Genomic DNA, 10,131 nt, shown 5'->3' with positions numbered 1-10,131 from the left:
ACGTGATTATTTTGACATATGATTCTGAGTCAAAGTCTAAGAGTTACATCTCAAATTGCCTTTGATACTGACATAGGATATCACATGGGGAGAAGTAAGGAGAGCACTGTATGTGTGTAGCCTCTTCTTACAAAGCCTTTAAGATTCAATCACAAATTTCTCTCCCGGTGACCCCACCCAACCCTTATCAGCTCCCAAAAGTTCACCTCTGAGACTCCGTTCCCCCAGCACATATGCACACAATATTTCACACAGTAATTAACTTCTGGCCTGCGAACCCTTAAGGGATACTCCAATCATACCCCAGCCATCCGGCTTCACCGCGAACCTTACGCATCCATACTATGCACAGCTCCAGCACTGGGGTGTTGGTGCTTGAATACCGCGCCTCTGGACTGACTCTGCCTTGAAGGCATCTTCATTCTGCTTACCTGCCTCTGCCATAGACTGAGGATGTTTGCTGAATACAGCACGAAGGAATGAGGGGAGCAAACTAGTTGTATTTTAAGGAGTATGGACCGTTGGTATGGGACATTTGGGGCTACTGAATAAGGAAAGGCAAGAATATTCTGGTTTAAGCTCTCTTACTCAGATCTCACTTGGCCCTTAGCTCTTAAAAAAAGTAAATAAATAAGTAAATAAACCTGGGGACTGAGGATGTGACTCAGCTGGTATAATGCTTGCCTAGCATGAATAAAGTCCAGGATTTTCCTCACAGCAGCATGTTAGCTGGGTGTGGTGCACATACCTGTAATTTCAACGTTATAGAAGTACAAGCAGGAGGATCCAAAGTTCAAGACCGTGCTCATCTACGTAGTAAGTTCAAGGCCAGCCTGGGATACATGAGATCCTGTCTCAAAAAAAAAAAAAAAAAAAAAATCCTGTCTCAAAAAAAAAAAAAAAAAAAAAAAGACCAAACTCAAAACAACAACAAAAATTGATCTAGCAAGATGGTTCAGTCAGAGAAGGCACTCGCCACTGACCTAGATGACCTGAATTCAATCTGCAGAACCCACAGGGTGGAAGGAGAGAAACAACTCCCCCAGATTGTCCTCTGACTCCCATTTGCATACCACAGCACTTATGTGCACACATACAGAGGCACACAAATATAATGATAATAAATGTTATAAAACTTAGAAAAATTAACTCAGCTCAAGATGGGTGGTGCACTCCTATAATCGTAATTCTTGGGGAGGCTAAGACAAGAGGATGGCAAGTTTGAGGCTAGCTCAGGTCTACATAGCAAGACAACAGGCTATGAACATAGCATAGTGGCAGATGCTTGCCTAATGTGCCTGGGTTCTAGCTTCAGCAACACATACATAATCACTTCAGCCTAATTCACCCCCAGGAGCCCTAAAAATATAGCACTATTTTCAAGGTCTTTAGAAACAGACCAGCAGACCATTCTTCAGTGACAGACAGGGTCCGGAGGGAGAGGACTAGGGATGAGAAAAGAAAAAGCTGGGGTCAGGAGATCTTGCATATGTTGACAGCGTATGCTGGGCAAATTTATTAAGAAGCACAGCATCTTATACATAGTTTACAGTGAGAGAACAGGACAGAGTCAGCATGAAGCTGTCATAAAATGGGATGAAGCCAGCAGGAAGCTCAGCAAGTACAGTGTTAAATGGTAGTAAAAATCAGACCTAAAAATGACAACAATAAAACAAACAAACAAAAACCTCCTCTGCTGTCTAGTAAGAGTCTGATACAGTTCAAATTACCATATCATGTATTACAAAGCTGCCCAGCAACCACAACAAAGGAAGGCTGCCAAGCAGGAGAGGGCCTCAACGAGCAGAGGAAGAGTTTACACAGTTAGAGAAGATACGGTTGGTACAAACAGTCTTAAATTTAACTTAAAGTGTCCCCCACTCTCTTGAGTTGAGGGAATCCAATTCAGTAGCACATATGGAGGGTTCACAGACAGAGTCCAGATATAGAAGGCTGTCCAAGACACAGTTGTTCATCATCCCCAAAGGTCTCATAGATGATCACATGGCCCAGAGCTGTGGCTAACAGTCAAAGATGGGGTTGAGACTTTCATTTAGGAGATAATAAAACAGGGCATAGGCGATGAGGGCATCCTAGGAAGTTATCTTCATCTAGACCAGGCGGGTGCCTCCAGGCCAAGCTGACCAGCACTTCAGATTGTTGGTCCATTCAGAGGCACTGAGTTCTTTAGAACCATGGAGCATGACCCAAGGGGGAATTCTATTCTGAAATCAGGGTGCCGGATTTTAATTGCATAGTGGGAAGCACCCATCCAAGGAGGTAACCCCTGCCTGAGTAGAGAGCGGAAACACGAGTGAAGAATTAATGGATAAGGTCTGTAGGGCGCATTGTTTCTGCCTCCCTTTGTAGGTTTGAAATGCTTTTTAACTTAAACAGTTGGGCAATGCACACATAACTAACATTCAAACAGCAACAAAGTGTATAAGAAAATAGGTCCTTGCCAGGTGGTAGTGGAGCCCACCTTTATGCCTTTAATCCCAACAATCGGGAGGCAAAGGTAAGTGGATACAGGACAGCCAGGGCTACTCAAAGAAATCTTGTTTCAAAACAAAACAAAACAAACAAACAACCAAACAAAAACAACCAAACAAAAAAGTCCTCAGGCTGGAGAGATGGCTGCTCTTTCAGAGGTCCTGAGTTCAGCTCCCAGACACCACATGGTGGCTCACAACCATCTGTAATGGGGTCTGATGTCCTATTCTGATGTGTCTGAAGACAGCATCATACTTATACACAAAAATAAATTAAAAACAAATTAATAAGTCCTCCTTCTAGCCTCATTCACCATGATCCCCTGTGCATCAAAGCAACACAAACAAGTACTTATTGCTTCTGCAGGTCTGGGGTCCATCTCGTGGTCAAATAAGTCAATATAAACCCTAGCAATTGAATCCAGACAGCCTCAGCAGGCTAGCCAGCACTGAGATCTTTTCCACTGCTGCACATAAGGGCAGAGTTAGGGATGTAGCTGACTTGACACAATGCATAAAGCCCTGGGTTCCACCGAGAGCAGCATAAAGCAGTGCATGGTTGTGAATGCCTGCAGTGGTAAGACTCCGACAGTGGAGCCAAGAGGTTCTGAAGTTCAAGGTCATCTCTTGGCAACCTAAGAAGTTAGGCCAGCCTGGGCTGAGAGCAGGAGGAGGAAGCCGGAATCCACAGGTTACAACCTATTCATAGGTTATAAAGACATAATTTATAGTTCATATTAATTAAAAATAGAAACAGAACTAAGGACGTGCGTGTGTGTGTAACTTTTTTTACAACTTAAAACACTTCTTACTGCCAGTTGAGGTTTAAAAGGAAATTCTGAAGGATTCTCAACACAGCGGAAACCCGGGTCACCAAGGCTGTCTTGTCTGCCCCGCGCTGCAGATGAAGGGACACGGTTCATTCCAGCAATAAATGTGCAGGCCTGGCTTCCGAGAAAGTGGCTGAGGTGACTAGTTGGTTAATGGGTAACCCTGCTCCTCGGTGGCTTCTTTCCAGTCCTCTGTGTCCCCCTGGAGCAGGACGTGACGCGGTCTGGGGACACTGACTCACAGCTGACTCAGCGCCCGGCGCGCAGCCAGGGGGCGCCTGGCGGAGCCCGCTTCGCCTGCTGCTAGGAGGGGCCTAGCAGCACACTAGGCAAGGAAGGTTGTGGTTCTAAGGCCCATGAAGGGGAGCTCAGATCGCACCTGGGACCGAAGCACAGCCTAAGAACACTGAGGTAGGACAGTCTCTAGCCATTGAAGGTTAAAGCGCCCATTCCTCTCTCCTCCACTAGCCTGATCCCTAGAGAGCAGCCACGCCCACCGCTCAGGCTATGGTGCATCTTCAGGACCTCTTGGAGGACCATAGGGTACCTTGGACCCGGCCTGTTTTATCTTTGGCCTCTTCACCAAGCAAAGCCCAAAACTATAATAGTGAGACGCACGCGCGCGCGCACACACACACACACACACACACCGCACACACATGGGACCAGCTGCCTCATGCTCCCGCCACCATGATGACCTATGTACTGGACATGTGAGCCAAGATGCACGTGAGCTGTATCATGTACCCCTCCATGAACCACTTTGGTTGGGTATTTTGTCACGGAAAGAAGAGTAACACACTGATATGGCCACACTCACTAACAAGAGTCATTCTGTCCCAAGACACAGTGGGATGCTTTCATCTGTTTCTTTGCCTGTGGCCTTCAGGAAACTTTTCAGTATCGCCATGATTGGTAGTTTTAATTAACCTGGCATAATCTAGAGTTTGTTGGGAAGGGAGTCTCAGTGAGGGACTGTCCAGATTAGGCTGGCTTCCAGCCGCACTTGTAGGGGATCGCCTTGATTACATCAACTGATGTGCAAGGCCCAGTCTACAAGTGGATAGCATCATCCTATCATCTCATTGGGGTTTGGGTCCCAGACTGTGTAACAGAGGAGATTGCAAGCTGATCATAAACTCTCTCTTGTTCATTCATCTCTCGTTGCTCTTAATGCTGGATGTGATATGCCGAGTTGTTTCAAGTGCCTGCTGCCTTGACTTCCCCACAGCACTGGCTTATAATCTGGGGCTGTGACCCTCTCTTCCTCAAGTTGCTTTTGCCAGGGTATTTGTATCACAGCCACATGTGGTATGCATGCTGAGGTTCAGCTGGGGTTCCCCGTCCTCCATTCCTTCCCTCTCAGGGGGTCCAAACACTGATGCACACCAGGCTGGAAGGATGAAGAGGAGTCCAGATGGGTGGGGTCTGCAGATCCAGGTTCAGCTGGGAGTGAGTATGTGTGTGTGTGGGGGGGGGGGGTGTCTTAGTGATGCAGCCTTTTAGATAAAGGCCTTCTACAATGATCTTCAATGAAACAGGTCTCTGAGATGCTTATATGCATACACTTTATTCAGGGTGAACCAGGGATACATATATATACTGTAGAGAGTGGGAAGGGCTTCTTCTTAGGGTAAAGTTCCATTGGCTGAGGCTTACTGTACTTGGGATACCTCATTTGCATGGAGAGGCAGGCTAAGAAGCTGAACCTGCAATTTCCCCAGGTATTATGTGACATCCCTCAGGTAGAGTGAGGGCTGGGATCCCCAGATCAGGCAGAGAAGAAGAAGCCCACTAAGAAAAGGGAATTCTCCATTTTGTGCCCAGCTCAGGAAAACTGTCTGACAGACTACAACCTTAGTAGTCACAGGAAACAAAACTAATACAGAAGCCATTAAACTGAGTGTCATGACTGCAAACATTCTGGGGATGAAGTTACCTGCTCTTAGTAAGCTGATGAGCTGATGATCCCAGGCACCAGTGTGTTGGCACTTTCCCCTAAGGAGGGTTTCCCCTGGAGAAGAGGGTTTGGGTGTGGCCCCACTTAGAATGCTACGGAGTAGCAATGGTCTTAGGTCTGTGGCATTAGTCTCCAGGCCTTCTGAATCATATTCATCGCAGGCAGGTAAACACCCTCTGCTGCCCTTCACAGTGTCACCCTGTCCTTTGAGGCTCTTCCAAGATCCTCTGGTGGTTTGGAAGACTAACTTAACATATTTGAACTTGACTGTACCTGAGTCCACTTTTGGTTGCTATAACAAAATATCCAAAGCTGGTTAATACAAACAGAGAGGCTGAATGTGTATCAGTTACTTGTTTTACTGCTGTGACAAAAGATCTGACGAAAGCAACTCCTGGTTTGAATACGGGTGGCTCCATAGATCCATGTGTTTGGATGCTTGGCACATAGGGAGTGGCACTATTAAGAGGTGTGACCTTGCTGGGTGATGGTGGCGCACACCTTTAATCCCAGCACTTGGGAGGCAGAGGCAGGTGAATTTCTGAGTTCGAGGCCAGCCTGGTCTACAGAGTGAGTTCCAGGACAGCCAGAGCTATACAGAGAAACCCTGTCTCAAAAACAAAACAAAAAACAAACAAACAAAAAACCAAAAAGAGGTGTGGCCTTGTTGGAGGAAGTGTGTCACTGTGTGGGTGGGTTTTGAGGTGTCCTACGCTCAAACTATGCCCAGTGTGGCACACAGTTCTCCTTCTGCTGCCTGGGAATCAAGATGTAGAACTCTCAGCTCCTCCAGCATCATATCTGCCTGAACACTGTCATGCATCCTGCCATTGTAACCATACCTTTGGGATACTTTATTGGGTTCTATTATTTAGCACCCTTCTCTACTTTCACTCTACCTTAATCCTGTCCATCCCCCCAATACTACATAAGATAGAAAGAAGGTTAGAAGGAAAGGGGGGCATAGATCTACTTAGACTACTTTCTACTAATTAGGGGTATTGAGTTCCTAGGAGGAAGTCCAATCTTCATCATCAGGCTATCTCCAACCAGCAATCCAGAAATCCAGCAATCCAGAAATCCAGAAATCCAGAAATCCAGCAATCAATAGCAAAGGCAGCAAACTCAACAACAGAAACCAGCAGCACTAGGGGCAGCAGTAGCTGCCTCAGGCCCTCTGGGGGTTCTTTCATTTATACTGTCTCAAGAGGCCCCAGAATTCCAAACTTAAACTATCTACTGCTGGCAAAAATCACACCCATCTTAGAGCATGAGACAAATCATAGTTAATGGCTGTGGACAACCTGAAGTATCCCCTTTTCCCCCACCTGAGAGTAACACAAAAACACAATCATACAACATAACTGGGGTTTTAAAGAAACCAAAATTTTCACTACACACCATAATGATTATGGATTGAATCTCTGAAACTGTCAGCCAGCCCCAAGTAAATATTTCCCTTTACAAGAGTTGCCCTAGTCATGGTGTCTTTTCACAACAATAAAGCCCTAAGACACAACTTAAAGAAGAAAAGACTCATTTTGGCTCAACATTTTTTTTTCAAGTTTTGTTTTACTTTATGTGTGTGTGTGTGTGTTTTGCTTGCATGTATGACTGTGTACCTCTTGATTCCCTGGTGCCTGAAGACATCATCAGATTCCTCAGAGCTGGAATTACAGATGGCTGTGAGCCACCATGTGGGGGCTGGGAATCAAACCCCGGTCCTCTGGAGTAACAGCCAGTGCTCCTCACCACTGAGCTATCTCTCTCCAGTCCTCCTTAGCTCAGTTTTGAAGGTAGGTCCATCACAGTCGGGAAGGCATGGCGGCAAGAGCTGGAGGCAGTGGTCACATCGCATCCATTGTTAGAAAGCAAAGAAAGGTGAATCCTGGTGCTTGACTTGCTTACTTCCTCTTCCTGGTGCTCAGCTTACTTCCTCTTCCTGTTCAGTCCAAGTCCCAGGCCACAGAATAGTGGCACACACTTAGGATCCGTCTCCCACCCCGGTTAACCTAGTCTAGAACCTCCTTCCTAGACATGCCTAGAGTTATATCTTATACCTGATTCCGGGTCCTGTTGCACTGAAAACCAGTATTAACCATGGTTCTGGCAATTGGAAAGTCCCAGAGTACAGTGCCGACATTTGGTGGGAGGCTCACCCTCCAGTGTAACATGGCCAGACAGAGCAAATGTGCTGGGAAAGGCATGCCTTTGTGACAAAGCTGGTCTCTCAGGAACCCCTTCACCTATTAGTCCTTGGAAGCAGAGCCCTGATGATGCCTCAGAGATCCTATCTCTAACACGGTTTACATAAAGGAAAGAGAGATTATGAGAGAGAGAAAGGGGACTTGAAGGGAAGGAGAGAAGGAGAGAGGGAAAGATGGAGAAGGAGACGTTTTTTGAGTTTAACTTTCTCTTTAAATAAGACAATTGGGGAAAGGGATCAAGCTTGAAAAACAGTAACACTTATTTGGCAAGAGAGCAACTAAAATCTAAAGTACAAGCTATTATATTCAAATTAAAAGACATTAAAGAATAAACCATGATATTGGGGAGGGGGAACACAAACACAAGATACAGTATGTCTAAACGTCTTGAAATTATAATTTAAGGGTAAAGGTTGAAAAATGACGCTGTTTTAGCTAGAGATTAAGTGCACTTTTTTCCCTGTTTCTTCCGAATAGAATCAGAGCTTACGATTTAATCACACCTCAAAGCTTTTCTCTCAATACAAAGCAACCACTAAATACACACAAATACTTATTTGGTAATAATTTCCCTGGCATATCCAACATGCAATGCACACACCTTGAAAGACAACAATTTGGGGTGAGGGTACACAAACTGAAAAATCACAACTCCTAAGCTTTAAAGATTGCTCTTAAGCCATAGGACACACAGGCCATTTTTACTTCTCAGGATGTCACACTGTCATTTAATCATCAGAGTTCCTTAGAGTGACAAGAATTGTCAGTTGCTGAATGGACTGAATCTGGAGATACAACTTCATTCAAAATACTTCATTTCATAATGGCTGAGTAAGGTCATTATATTTGTTCAAGTTCTCAGTACCTAACAACCTATCAAACTCAAAAAGCCTAAGTTAAATGGGCATAACTTCCTAAAAGTGGCCAATTACCTCACTATAAGCCACTCATAACCCAAAGTCTGAAGAATGACCAAAATCAAATCTTTATTTTTTTATAGCTGTATAAATGTGATCCAAATGTGTCCAGTACTAGTTTTTTCGAAAGAAACATGCTATAAATAAGCAAACTACAACTGCTCACTGATATGTATGGACTCCCTAGATGTCTCATTGGGCTTAATTGTAGACCACTTGGGACTGGAGAGATGGCTCAGCGGTTAAGAAGAGCACTGACTGCTCTTCCAGAGGTCCTGAGTTCAATTCCCAGCAACCACATGGTGGCTCACAACCATCCATAATGAAATCTGATGCCCTCTTCTGGTGTGTCTGAAGACAGCTACAGTGTACTTTTACATATAATAAATAAATAAATATTTAAAAAAATATATAGATCACTCACAGTAATAGCTTTTTAGTACCAAGTGTAGCATGAGGTTAAGCCACTTTAGCTCTTGCGCATACATTGTTGCACTTCTGGCTGACAATGGGAAACAATTTGCAGCATTACACTGTTAAGCTAAGTTGTGGCCATTCTTTTAAACGGTGTCAATATCACCCTTGTGGTCAGACTTCAGTTTCAACTTTTCGTACACTGGCAGTCTTCGAATATACCACCTCAATATTTTCGTCTTCGTCGTCTTCCTCACCGCCAGAACATTCCTCCTCTGCTTCCTTCAACCATTTAATAAACGGCTCTGCTTCGACACGAATCTCTTGGGCAAGTTCTTTTTTCTTAGAGGCCAGCTGATAATGACCTCCTCGTCTAACAGGTCTGCATCGTACATCTCCTTCAAGATACATGGAATCTTGGCAGTCAGCTGAGTTTGATGCGTTGCTGCCACACATCCCAAACCATGAAGAAGGTACCGCTGAGCCTTTTTGTTGTTGTGACAAAAATCTTAGAAAATGGCGCCTGTATTTCGTGACTTGCTCTCTTATCTTCTCATCAAAGAGAACTTCTGTCAAAACAAGAGGCCCAGTGTTTTTTACATCCAGCCTTTCTGCCCTCAGCCACAGTTTCTTTATCAGATGAATCAATAATGCCCTCTTCTTTCTTTTTCTTAACAAAATCAAACAGGATGCTAACACGCTCTTCTTCAGTTCTTTCCAAATCCTCGCTAAGTGTCAGGCCTTTCCCATGGTCACTGATTTCATCCACTCTGTGCCTTTGGGCTTCCTCAGCTGTACCCCCCCTGCCCCCAGTCATCATCTTCCTCTTCTTCCACAGCATGCGGAGGATTAATTTCACTTGGTGGTGGAGGTGGTGGTGTCTCACTGGTGGATCCGGAGCCATTTTCCTTGTCCTTGCCATTTCTATTTTTCTTTTCCTTTGCTTTCTTTCCTGCACCAGTGTGCCTATTGTCAGGTGGGTTTTTGAGAATGAATGTACAGAGTTTATGATGTGTGTCAAGCATGCCTCGGTACCCACAGGCTTTACAAGAATCACCTGTTGTTTGCTTCTTTGGGTTGACATGCAGATCTGTTTTGGGATTCTCACACTCAGGACAGAGAACAAATTTTTAATGAATCCATCCAACATCTCATGAGGCAGCTTATTCGCCTCATGAGATCCATTGACAATGTAACAGTCATTCTTAACATCAAACTGGGTCTGTGCTCCCAGCTCACAACCAAAACATTTGGTGGGACACGTTGGAGGCCGATTAAACCCTGTACCCATATTGTCTTCTGTTGGCCAAG

The 10,131-nt window shown here is 44.9% G+C and overlaps 1 pseudogene; it reads right to left on the bottom strand.

Moving 5' to 3' along the window:
• Positions 1 to 8,924: 8,924 nt before the first annotated feature.
• LOC110285142 lies at positions 8,925 to 10,131 on the bottom strand (annotated as a pseudogene).

Source organism: Mus caroli, chromosome 18, assembly GCF_900094665.2.
Source record: "Mus caroli chromosome 18, CAROLI_EIJ_v1.1, whole genome shotgun sequence".
Lineage (NCBI taxonomy): Eukaryota > Metazoa > Chordata > Mammalia > Rodentia > Muridae > Mus > Mus caroli.
This window is presented reverse-complemented; position numbering and strand designations above follow the sequence as displayed.